This window comes from Eptesicus fuscus, chromosome 12, assembly GCF_027574615.1.
Source record: "Eptesicus fuscus isolate TK198812 chromosome 12, DD_ASM_mEF_20220401, whole genome shotgun sequence".
Classification (NCBI taxonomy): Eukaryota; Metazoa; Chordata; class Mammalia; order Chiroptera; family Vespertilionidae; genus Eptesicus; species Eptesicus fuscus.
The window spans coordinates 66,730,896-66,740,474 of record NC_072484.1 but is presented as its reverse complement, the minus strand read 5'-3'; the positions used below and the strand labels follow the sequence as shown (position 1 = coordinate 66,740,474).

The following is a 9,579-nucleotide window of genomic DNA, read 5'->3' as shown; positions in this document are numbered from 1 at the left end:
AAAGGAGGGGAAGAGGCAGGAGAGGAGGGAGGGCTGATGACCGTGAGGAGAGGGGGAGGGAGGAGGGGGCATCTATGGAGCGGGAGGGGCAGCTTTCCTGGGGGCTGGGTCGGGAGCCGCCCTGACTCAGAGCAGGAATTGCCCATTCAGTGACCCCTTGGAGCTTAAGCCCGCAGAACAGAAAGTGTGTCCAGCAGATCTTTGGGGCCATTCAGTTTTCAACCTGTACATGTGGGCTCTGGACATGTGTGCAAACTTACACACACACACACACGTGCCCTCTCTTACACCCACACGCATTGGTACACTCACACAGCAAGTCGGGCATCATTGAAATGCCAGGCCATGCCTCTGCCTCCTCCCCGAGCCCCGTGTGACCCCCTCGTCAGAGGAGGCCATAGTCCTGAGGGTGGGCCCTGGCACCGGCCCACCTGCTCTCCATGGCAACCCAGCCTGCTACCTGTTTGTAAGTTAAAAGCTTGGGGCTGCCACCACCTCGTTAATTCATGCCGATCAACGGGTCACTATTCAGCACTCCGCTGCTCCGTGAGGCGGCGAGGCACTAAATTGGCATCTGCTGTGTGTGTGTGTGTGTGTGTGTGTGTGTGTGTGTGTGTGTATTGTGAGTTTGGCACACAGTTAGGATGAGGTTGGGGTGAGGTAGCGTGAGAAATACAGCCAATAGTAATTGGATTACAATTGTGGATTGCTTTCAAAGGACTTAACATGGCCTGTTTATCCCGATGTTATGTTACATCTGGTGAGTTCTGAGTGTCTCACTGTGGGCAGGTGGAAGGAGAGAGAACCCTCTGGTAAATTTGATTACATCTCCCATGCAGCCCGAAATCACTGGGGAAAGGAGGAGTTAACATCCAGGGACAAGATATACAAGAGTGGAAAGTGACATCCATCTTGGAGTGGAGAGTGACATCTATTTTCCTGGGGTTGCCATGGCACCCACTGGCTGGAGACAGGGCTCATCCTGAAGGCCAGACCCCTCCCTCCCTGGCCTTTGCCCCTGCATGAACCCCCTGACCCCCAGGCCTGTAGTATTTGCATCTATTGTGCCCCCTCCCCCCATGCAAAGCCCCCAGGCCCCACTGGGCCAGGTCAGCAGCAGGTTCAGGACATTGTCTTCCTCCTGCACCCCCACCCCCACCCCAGGGGCAGAGCTGAGCTGACCCTGCAGAGGCAGGATAGAAGCCCCACGATGACTGTCTCCCTCACAATGGCCATCTCTCCTGAAGGGTCACTGCTGAAAAACGCCAGGTGGCAGGCCCCAGAGTTTGGCATCTGACCTGCCCCCATATGCTCCCTGGGACCCAAGCAAGCGTCTTTTGTAAGCTCTGATGGGCAACAACTGGCCGCTGTCCTTGAATTAGGAGCGTCATGCTAAGCTATGGCCGCCTGCAGGGCTCCATCAACGTCCATTAAGTCGGCCTGTGCACTCTGTGGCTCCCTGCAGTCTGCGAGGGTCCCCTGAGGCCACGGCGGAGCCCCCAGCCCCAATCTGGCTCCAGAGCCTGAGAACAGCCACTAAGAGAAAACGCCAATCAGCCAGGACGCCTGGCAACTGCTCACTGCGGCACATTATTTCTTGCAAATTACTTCTTAAAACCGAAATCCGGGCAGGACTCTGCAAGTTCATGGCGTCTATCTTCTGCTGGTTTTCAGCCGCCTGGGCACATCTAGGGCAGGTTGCTCACCTGCAGGTGGGAGTAGTTTGGAAAGCATGGCCGCCCTGATCAGCCGGGTGCCTTCCCCTCTGCTTCCCGTCCTTATGAGAAATGGTTAGGTCCCCTCCTGTGCATTGCCAGAGCCCCGGTGTCAGGGTGCTGGGAGTGATTCAAGCGCCATTTCTTCTGTGCCACCTGGAGGGGCACCGGTGGTGTCCTGGGCCCTTCCCATCCCGGGAGGCATCATCAAGGCTGTGCTCCGGTCTGAGGCAGGGCCAGGTGTGGGGGACATGAGGCAGGGCCAGGTGTGGGGGACATGAGGCTGGGCCAGGTGTGGGGGACATGAGGCTGGGCCAGGTGTGGAGGACATGAGGCTGGGCCAGGTGTGGGGGACACGACTGAAGGATGTTGGACGGTAACACGCAGGCTGTGGTGTCGGGGCTGGGAGCACGGATAGAGACCCCGTTGCTCAATCAAGTCACAAAAACTGGAGAGAAGGAGAGGCTGGGAGACCTCATGCAAAGGCCTGGGATGTGGGGCCTCAGGGCAGTTGGGGGCTGGGCCGTGGGGTCCCAGGGCAGCTGTGAAGTGGCTGCCTGGAGCCATCCCTGTTGATTCCCCCAGTCCCACTGTCTATGGAGTCCTCCTGGGAGGGGCCCACTGCCTAGGACCTGCTGGTCTCCCTTTCTCTCCCTTTGGTCACTGCAAAGGCAGATGCTCGCAGCCCGTTGGTGTTTCCTGCTCACTGCCCTCCCCGTGCCCTGCCTCCTGCTTGTGCCTCTGCTCCTGGTGCTTGGAGTCTGTGCAGCAGTGACAGCCCAGGCCAGCTCCTGGGACTGATGTCCAGCTCCTGCACGAAGCACCACAGCGTCCTGGGCAGAGCTGGGACGGGTGGGGGAGGGGCTGATGAATTTCCCTTATTCCCATCCACTCCTCTCTTGGAGCCTCTGCCCCGAATCCTGAGGACACTGAAGCTCCTGGTGACATCTCATCCCTGTACACATGTCACTGCGGCCCAGCCACCACGGCCAGGGCACCTTACCCAGCTCTGCTGCCTCTGCTGATCCCCCTCATTCAGCCTTTCTCTCCTGCCTCCCCACGTCCTATGGGAATGCAGGGCTTGTCCCAGGGGAAGCCAGCTGTCCAACCACAGGATGCATCAACCCCCACCCCAACTCTGCAGAGACCTCCGACCTCCTGTCCCCCTTGCCCCCCCCTCCCCCCAGTCTATTTCCTGCTTCTGTCCTGTGTGCAGAAAACCCCCTCCAGCTCTTTGGATGACACATTAGCTTCTCTTCATGGGGCTGCTGTGTGCTGTTGGGCCAGAAAACTACTCACTCAGTGCTGGGAAGGGGCTGGTGCCAAATGTGTAACGGACACCTCAGGGACCCCTCTAGGGGTGGGTGGGAGAAGGGAGAGTCCAGGTTAAACACAGAGCACAGGGAGGGGCAGGCAGCAGGGGTAATTAATTTTTTTCAAGAGTTGCCAGGCTGCCGTGAAATTCCTTGTCATATAAAAATGTAGGCACAGGCTCCAGGAAGACTAATGTTCCGGTGCCAATTGTGCTTGTCTTTCAGTTACACCCTTTGCATGTCAATCTGCCCATCTTGGTCTGCTCGCAGGGGTTTTTTGGCATCCTGTGCAACATGCTGGACTCTTCTACCCAAACAGTAACGGCGGACTACTCACATCATATGCCAGGCACAGGGCTAAGTAAAGAAGTCATTTAACCCTTCCTTCAGCTCTGTGAGGTGGGTGCTATTTTTATTTCTGTTCTACAGATGAGGAAACAGGCACAGAGAGGTTAACTAACTGGCCCAAGGTCGCTCAGCTAGTAAATGGTAGAGTTGGGGTTTGAACCCAGGGATCCTGGCACCAGAGATGATGTTCTTAACCATTCTTTGAAGGGGTTCTTAATGGATGCCCTCCCTCCCCCGCCCCCAGCTGGAACTGCAGGGGCTCTGTCTGGGGCAGGTAGAAAGAAGGTGGTTTCTCTGTGGGTCCCTCAGGGCCTGCTGGGAAGGGTAGGGCTGGCTGTGACTCAGGTTCCACCCTCCTGCTGTCTCTACAGGGAGCCCCCTCCCTGACCCCTCACATGATCTGTTCCTTCTCCTTCTTCAGGACCCTGGTCACATGTCCCCTCTGAGCTCCCCGAGTCCCCATCCAAGCCCACCCACGCCCGTCACTCCATCGCTTCAGCCTGGTTCAAGTTCTTCTCTGCACGGTTAGGTCTCTGAAATTGTCTGGAGTGTTGCTTTGATTTCTTGCTCATTGTCTGTCTCCTGCCACAGTGCAAGGTCTGTGGGGGCAGGACTGGGCTCAGGGCCACGGCTGCATCCCCAGAGCCTGGAGCTGGGCCGGGCAGACAGCGTGGGCTCAGCAAGGCTGGTGGGTGGGTTCCTCGCTCGGCTGCTGGAGGTGCTGGGAGAGTCTTCAAGGTCGCCCGATCCCACTGCTCACTTGACAGAGGAAACGGGGGTGGGCGGAGGGCTCCAGAAGCTGTGCCCCTGACCACCCGGCTACACTGCCATACGGGCGCACACGTCATGGACACACCTGACAGGGGTCATCACGGAGCCCGATGACCTTCCAGCAAGAGCGAAGCTTGTGCCCAAGACTGAGCTCAGCTTCCAGAACCTACTCCGTGCGGACACCCAGTCAACAAATCACAGCCCAGCGCCCTCAGACGGACACTGAGGTGGAGTGTCAGTGTGAGAGGGTCCCCTCCACACATCCTGCATGCAGGACACTGAATGTAAATGGGGGCGGGGACGGCTCCCCCAGCCCAGCCAGGACGGTGCTCCAGTCCACCCAGTTCATTCGGCTTCTCTCTTCCAGGGGAAACCCTGATGTTTCTATTCCTGCGCTTCCTTTCTTTCCTTCTTGGCCCTTTTAGTCTGAGGAGTGATGGCCACAGGCTGGGGTGGGATAAGCACTTGGAAGATTTGCTTCCCTGGTCACTTCCTGAGCTCACACCAGTGGCTTCCGTAGGAGCCGACAGTCGATGTCGTTAAGGGTCACAGTCGCCGGAGGAAGAAGTTCTCCCAGGAGAGGAATGTGGGGACTCTGTACCCAGGAAACCTTGGTGGAAAGACTGTGTTCTAAAACCTAACTGAGTCTCTCAGCCTGCCTGTCACTGCAGAGGCGGCTGAGAAGGGGTGGGGTGAGGAACGCTGTCGCGGGCAGTGGAGGCTCTGGGTGACGTGGGTGACGCTCTGTCCCTGGTGGCTGCTGGTGGGCAGGACCCTCCCGGGTCGGAGTCTGGGGCTGCAGGGCCTGGTGCTCTGGCCGCTCAGCTGGGTGACATCTGGGAATCTGGCTGATTCTCCTTGTCCTGTTCTTTGCAGCAAACGACCCTGTCCTGCACCTCCCAGGGCTGCTGGGGAAGCAGGAATTGAGCAGCTCATTATTCCAAAATCTGATGCTGAGTTTTCAGTTCATGACTGGTTTTCACGTCTGTTTCTGGTCCACATTGCGAGTGCAGTTTCCTGTGTAGCCAACACTGATATGTTATACTTTACTAAACTCTGCCCTTTATTCAGCTCTCACTAGTTTTCCCTAATGGCCTTTTTCTCTCCTACAATTCCATGCAGGATCCCAAATTATATACACTTGGTTTTTCAAGCTTTTTGGAACATGACTCAAAATTAGAAATACATTTTCCATCACAGGACAATATACATGTTTAAATAATTGGGGACACAAAATATTAAGAACACAATACTTACTTTTACCAACTGGGACACACGCTGGTGTTTTCTATTCTATTCTTTCCCATCCCATCCCATCCCATCCCATCCCATCCCATCCCATCCCATCCCATCCCACCCCATCCCCACATAACAATACCCTTCAGGTGTGATCAGCTGAATAACACATAAATAGGTCAGGATCTGCAGGATCAAACCTCATTTTTCACCAGGATCCTATCTCCCGTTGCTTTTCCACGGTGGCTGAGAATTCTGTTTCTCTCCCCGGCCCGCAGTGAGCCCCTTGCCCTGCGGGATGGTGTCTTCATTCTTCCTTGGCCCCCACACTGGGCACTGGGCCTGATACACATGCTCTGCCAATGCCTACTGCCTGATGGCTCCATGCATGGGTCCTTTGTTCTCTGTGCTCACACTTGACCTGTTCTGCAGGCTTGAATGCCTAGGAAGCAGCGTCCCCTTCCTTTGGAGCCGTGGCTGGTCTGTAATGGAATATTTGCAGGCACCAGCGCTTGACCTGCCTGTCACAAGCCTCACCCAGGCAATGGTGCCATGGGGCCTGTGCTGGGTCCCCCACTGAGGGTCTAGGCATTTTAAGTGAGTTTTGCATGCAGACCTTGTGATTGGAAATGTGTGTGTGTTTTCAGTCGTCCCAAGGATTCGGGTAATGACAAATGTCCCTCAATGCCTGGAACAGTCCCTTACAATGAATTGCCCTGTACAAAATGCCAACCGCGTCGCCTGTTGAGACACTCTGACCAAGACCAAACTGAGATGAGACATCACAACAAGGATGACGGGAGTGTCTGCTTCATCCTGTGTAAGCTTCCCTTTTCTCCAGATATCAGTCAGTGAGGTGTCTACCCTGGGCAGCTGGCCGTGGGACAGCTGGTAGACGCGTTTTAGAAAACCACCTGGCCCTAGACAGGCAGGTTGGGCTGCAGGAGTCTACAGATCTGCCCTGACAGCTCCAAGGTCCTCAGGTTGTGGGTGGAAGGAATGTGCCAGGGGCTGCAATTACCGTGGGGAGAGGGAGCCATGCTCCTTTTGGGTAAATCTGCTGTGGTCACACCCTAGCGTGTCTTTCTAATCACTGCCCGACCACAAAGCATGCATCCCTCCCTCCCCTTTGCATCAGAGATGGAGAGAGCCTTCCCACCCCTCCACCTCAGGAAGAGCAACAGCCTTCTACGGACTGTGACTCACTCTGTTTGTCAGAGGCTATTGCAGGCTCATTAAAATATATCAACCAGGCACCTAAGTAGATTAAGGAGTTGCAGAGAGGGTTGAATCAAGTGGAATGGCTGATCATCATTACCCTAGGATACACATTCTTTCTCTTGTTAAGGAATTAAGGCACCATACTTTAATCTTCAACCACAGGTAAATAAAACTAATCTCTCTGTGGAAACAGAACCCTGAGGGAAATACCTGTTTTACAGCTTCGGCATCTGGGGCCGTAGTAACACATTTCATTTTGTTTGTATAATATGCGATACTTTGTAAAAATTTTTTCTCATGCACAAGTTTATTGAATGCGTGGAAGGTGTTTGCATGTCATACATATCTATAATTCTTTTCCCAATTAAATTAGAGAAAGAAAAGAAAAACAGAATGCCCGCAAACCCTCAGGTGTACACTTTCTGATAAGCACGAGGAACTCACATTCGCATTCTTTCCTCCTCTCATATTCCTGGTTTAATGCTATAAACCAGGTCTTCCCCTACCCCTTTCATTCATAAATATGTGATTTCTAGAGGCCCGGTGCATGGGATTCGTGCATTGGTGGGGGACATGGCCTGTGCGGATCGGCTACTGTGGGAGTGCTGCTCATCCGGGTCTGCTGTCTGCCAAGTGGCTGTGGACCCGCCCACTGAGCAGCTGCTCCCTGGTCCGGCATCTTCCGTGAAGCCTCTCCAGGGGACCTGGTCGGGGCCGGGCCCAAGGACAATAGCACTGAGAGGCGGTGGAGTATGTCTCAGTCCCGAAGCAGCCACGAACCCGCCTTCCAACCTCTGGTGTCAACTCTGCAAGCCTGGCGGCGCTGCACAGTCTGCAGGCATCTGGAGGATGTGGCAGGGAGCAAGAAGGAGGAGCCTGGGGCAAGGAGGCAACGATTACAGCCCAGGTTCCTACCCATCAGCCCCGGGTTTGCAGCGGGAGCAGCCGCTCATCCTGGTCAGCTGAGCGGCACTCCCACTGTGGTAGCGCACTGACCACTAGGGGGCAGCTCTTGCATTGAGCCCCTGCCCCCTGGTAGTCAGTGCACGTCATAGCCACTGGTCAACTGGTCGTTCTGGTCATTCCTCCATTCGGTCGCTGGGCTATTATTATATAGGATAGGTGACTATTGCTTTTGTCTGTTCAGTAGCCATTCCTCCTCCTTCTGGTATCACTGCCCTGATTTTATTTTGGGCAAGTAGTTCCTCCCCTCTTCAATCCATGTGGGACACTTGACTCTGTTAGCCTCCAGCTCTAGATTTGTACTTGGTGATCAGTGCATTCTTCCTCTTTACCTCCAACCCCACCTCCTTAGGTCAAAGAGATTCCTGGGTGACTAATGAAACTCAACGCCAGACTTGCTTTGATTTACTGGAAAGAACACCTTTCTTTTCACAGGACTTGTTTCTGTGAGGATGTGAGCAGGCCCGCAGAGCAGAGAGGTTCTGTTTGTGTGTGTGTGTGAGGTCAGTGTGGAAGAAAACAGCCAAGAATGGGAGAGAAACAGAGCCTTGTAGACATGATTGGAGCTCCTGGATTCAGCCATGCCTGAAGCCAGCACCCTCGAGCAGGTTTTCTCAGAATTAGATAATTGTTGTGGGGTCTGTCCTGTGCACTGTAGGATGTATAACAACATCCCTGGCCTCTACCCACTAGATGCCAGTAGCATGCTGCCTCCCAACCCCCTGACAACCAAAAATGACTGTAGACATTGCCAAGTGTCCTGAGGCGGTGGGGAGGCAAAATCACCGCCATTGAGAATTACTACCTTAGACTGCCCTGAAGTTATGTGGGTCAATAATTGTCTTTTTTCTTTTTCTTTTTCCTGTTTGAGTTGGGTTTCTGTTCTTATCTCCAAGAGGCTTTCTGCCCAAAAGAAAGCTGTACCTTTAAGATTCAGGGTGACACCTAATGAAAAAGGCTGAATGGCTGCAAGAAATGATGGGACACCCTGTTGCCAAGAAGCCAATTCTAGACTGCAGCTGAGTGGTTTTATGGTCTGCAGCTATACTGTGAGGGGGTGAGACCGAGCGCCTCCTACCTCGCCTGGCTGGTGACGAGAAACCGTCTCCTGGCAGCCTCCAGGAAGAGAGGGCCGTGGGTGGGCAATGGCCCGGGACAGCTCCTTACAACCTCCCTCCCTCTCATCCTCTCCTGCATCTGAGGGCTGTGGCAGAGCACGCAGGAGGGTGCCAGTTATAATGAAAAGGGTAATGTCTTTTGGGTGATTGTTTAAAAGAACATGTTGCCACTATAATAACCAGTCCCAAACAGGTATAGGGCTTCAATCATCTGCCCACAATGGGGGCGGGGGAGGGGGCGGAGGCGGGGATCACTGATCCAAGTAGATATTTCCAGATATTCCTAAATATCTAATTGTTGGTATTTTGAAGGCTGACTATATAAGATTTTTGGTCAACAAGTTGTGTCATAGGACAGACCCTTAGGAAGACGGAGAGCACTTGCTTGGGCAGCACATACACTGAAATTGGAACCACGCCGAGAAGATTAGCATGGCCCCTGAGGAAGGATGGCATGCAAATTTGTGAAGCGTTCCACATTTCTATGCAAACTGTAATCAAAAAATAAAATTTTAAAAAGGAAAAAAGAACACGGAGAATTACAAAGTTGACTTTTACACTGGGCTCAGAGCAGGGTTGGGAAAGGCTGCCTGGGGTTACAGCTGAATCTGAAGTTCTTGCCTGGAAATCCTCCCCTTCCTCCCCAGGCCTCTGTGGATCCCGGGGTGTACACGGCGATGATACTGGGATCCTGGTGTTGTGCGGTTTCATCTGAGAGAACCTCACCCAAGGAACAGTCTGGCGCTCAGTTGTTCTAATGTGGGATGATGCTGGAGGGGGGATGCTGGCCCCATCTCAGGTCAAGAGAACATGAAGAGAGAGACGAAGGAAAGAGGGCAAGACAGGCAGGAGGCTGGGAGCCAATGACATCCCGACAGCCCGTAATTTGGAGAT

The 9,579-nt window shown here is 54.0% G+C and overlaps 1 non-coding gene across 1 annotated transcript; it reads left to right on the top strand.

Annotated features, from left to right (window-relative positions):
• The first annotated feature begins 9,066 nt into the window (after positions 1 to 9,066).
• On the top strand, positions 9,067 to 9,169 carry LOC114230059 (U6 spliceosomal RNA). Its single transcript, XR_003615916.2, has one exon. It is a non-coding gene; the product is annotated as a U6 spliceosomal RNA (small nuclear RNA).
• Positions 9,170 to 9,579: the final 410 nt, after the last annotated feature.